Source organism: Corvus brachyrhynchos, unplaced genomic scaffold, assembly GCF_000691975.1.
Source record: "Corvus brachyrhynchos isolate BGI_N302 unplaced genomic scaffold, ASM69197v1 scaffold398, whole genome shotgun sequence".
In the NCBI taxonomy this organism is placed as follows: domain Eukaryota; kingdom Metazoa; phylum Chordata; class Aves; order Passeriformes; family Corvidae; genus Corvus; species Corvus brachyrhynchos.
Genome location: NW_008239780.1, coordinates 220,580 through 224,110, shown reverse-complemented (window position 1 = coordinate 224,110; position 3,531 = coordinate 220,580).

The following is a 3,531-nucleotide window of genomic DNA, read 5'->3' as shown; positions in this document are numbered from 1 at the left end:
CGCTGTGGCGCGGGGCTCCGCGCGCCCCGGCCGCGCCCTGTGGAGGCGGAAGGAAAACTCGGAGCGGATGACCGGAGCGGAGCGGCCCTGCCCGCGGGGTGAGTCCGGACTGTGCCCCTGCCCCTGTTTGCACCTGAATTCATGGATTATTACATTATTTCGATTTATGTTGCCGGAAAAAAAGGGCCCTCGCAACAGTGACCCAGCTGCACTCGGGACACACCCCTTTCTCTTTACAATTAAACGTATTTCCACAGGGAGCGAATGCAGCAACGGCACGACTACGCAAAACCACCGCGTTCTGCTTCTGAAGCACTCTGTGTTGATGCTAGAACTGAGGAACTGAGTGAACATTATTAATAAGATTTATTAGGTCAATCAGTTTAGGTTTTGTTGACGTGCTGCCAGAGAAAAAGAAAAAAAGGCACAGGAGGGGAGAGACGAAAGTGGAAAGGAGATACAAGTAGAGACCAGAATCTGTGGAGTGGGGAGATAACAGCCAGTAAGAAGGTAGTAGCAGAGATTTGCTCCAAAACAGGATGTTCTGTTTCTTGTAATAAAAAAACCCAAACAAAAAACCAACCCCCCCCACCACCACCACCACCAAACCAAAGCAAACCAAAAAAACTCCAACCAACCAAAAAAGTCCACTCAAACTGAAAGCTATATCCAGTATCTTCTTACAGTGCATCCAACAGAACAATATCAGATGACTCTTAGTCTGCCTTTGGCAAGAATGCTCTGCTGCTGATCCAGTGGACTATTCCCAGATCAATAAAGAGCTAAAAGACATCTCTCTAGAATTGCATCTCTCTCCAGGAACTCAGCTACTTATGGTGTTGTATTTACCTGGTGAGAAGAAAGCATTTAACCATCAAGGAGGAGAAAAATAACATTAAATGGGTATAAATTGCTATACATTAATACTGCTTGGAAACAGAAGATTTCAAACCTTCAAGACTTCAAGAAAAGGGTGATATTTCTTCCAGAGTTTTGCTTTTGTTGTTCATCTGCACAAGACAAACCTCAAGATTCTTACTGAGCACTGGTATTTTCCATACAGTCTTCCCATTTCCATAACTCATTTTGGGGCAAGTTTTTACATACTTGTCCTGGCTGATAAAATGTATCACCAGATGACCTCAGCCTCCCACAGCAATCCTTGGAGAAGGTGGTTTCTCTGTTGTTATTTTTCTCCTTTGAAAAGGGACCTGCCAAAATAAAACCAGTCATACATTTAAAAAATGGAAATGTTCAAGGCCAGGTTGGACAGAGCTTTGAGCAACCTGATCTAGTGGAAAGTGTCTGTGCCCATGGCAGGAGGGTTGGAACTAGATGATCTTTAAGGTAGTTCACTTCCCTTCCCTTCCCTTCCCTTCCCTTCCCTTCCCTTCCCTTCCCTTCCCTTCCCTTCCCTTCCAAGCAAAACCACCCACTTACATACAAAGTATTTCTGAAGTAACCTTCTTGTAGATTAAACCTGTCACCATACAGAGTGATTAGAGAGTCCAGACAGGGAAGTTAAGACACACTGAAAAAGTACCACCAGGTACTTTCTAATATTACCTCAAGGACATGAAAGCTTAACAAGTTTTCTATGCAGCCAGAATGCTAGGGGATGGCAGCATCCAACCCATTATTCACTTGTTCCTCGCTAGGAAATGGCTGTCTAGGTGACTGCTTCTCACTCAATAACTGATCACATTACTATCTAAAGAAAGGGTATTTCAGCGCTGCACAAATTAGTTTCCTGAGTCAAACCTGCAATGACAGCAAACTCCAATAAGCAAGGTTGCATCATTGTTATTTATGAAACAAAACTATATAAGTTTTCTTACTGTCCCTTGGAACAGGTTTCAGTTTTCTATTTCAAAATTAAATACAACTCTGAGGTTTGGGTTTTCCTATAGACTGTACAACCTAGAGGTAAGAGATATATATTCTCAATCAGGAAAGTTATCTTAGCTTTTAAATTACTTAAGCAGTATGTAACATCCAGACATAATTCCTGGAATGACATTACCAAGCCACAAGCAGAAACATAGCCAAGAGTATTCCTTTTACATATTTAAACAAGCTTCATGTTCAAAGTTTCTTCGAACTGTCTTCCTCCCCAGCCTAATCCTGAAGCTTCCAGAGAAGCTCATCTATGTGCCCTGATTGCCAGGCTTTAAAGCAAACCCATTTGGTTGTGATGTCACTCTGTGCATTCCTTGACTCCTTTCCCAGAGGAAATACAATTTACTGTTCATTCCCAGAGTAACCCTCCATACTGCTCCAGCTCCGTGCTCAATCCCAGCAGGCAGGATATTCCACAATGGCAAAACAGCACAGTTTACAGTGGCTAGATCCCTGAAATACAGAATATAAAATAGATTGTATTGACACATAATTTGTTTAATTACAGACAAGGAACTGGTTTTCTGCATCCAGAGGGCACATTCTCACATCTTGAAAGAAATAGCTTTGTATGTCTACGTTAAACCTTTTATTCGAGAGCTAAAACATTAAAGTTTCTCAACTTGTTGCAGCTTTGGAAAAGCAGTAGGTGCACATAATGAGCCTGCTGCTGCAAACTGATCTCAAATGCCAGTTTGCCTGTTTGGGTTTGGAAAAATTATGTAGAAAGAAAAAAAATCACATAACTTAGAGAGAGTATCTTGGAAATTTGTATCATCAAAGCACAATTTTATCTTTTAAAATAAAAAAAACCTCAAACAAATGTCAGCATATAATAACTCCTAGGAAACCTTCCTAACACAAGAAGCGACAGCTGTGGAGAAGGCAACCAGAGCAAAAAACCATTTGTAGGTAAACATAGTATCTTTGTCTTATCAGCTTGTACAGTGAGAAAACACAGACATGCACAGAAAATTGTAACAGACATACACTCCCACCGTAAATATATGTGTAACCACTGGTCTTGGGTTGTAATTGCATACATAGCAATTAGACCATCACAGAGTAGAAATGGTCGGTACACCGGATCTGCCTGCAGCCCTAGCCCTGTGTGTGTCCCGTGATCATCACCCATCCTAGTCACAACTGTATTGATCCAGGAGAAGAGGTAAAGTGTTTAACAAGGTGGAAGAAGGACATAAAAAGTATATATATATATAAGGTTGTACATTGTCTTGGGGATGCTAAATTGAGAACAACCAAGGAAGTGCAGACGGTACCATCAGCAGCACATGGGTGAGCACTGCACCATTGGGAGCTGACAGCCGTACCGTGCAGAGACACAGGCAGTGCTTTCCCACCGGGAAAACACCTACAAGCCCGTACTAAACCAGGGAAAGATGGACATAAACCCTCACACACTTATCACTCACGAGCAGTGGTGGATGAACTACCTTTGTTACAGGGCAAAGAAAAACACGGTAAAACACGGTATTGCATCACAACCAAGCCTTTGCTCTGCCTGAGCGAGGCAACTGCCGAGGAGTAACTTTTCCCTTTGGCTTATTTTTAATACAACGCACACACACGAGGCGCACAGGCTGAAGATGCCGGCAGCAGGCGGCTGCAGCT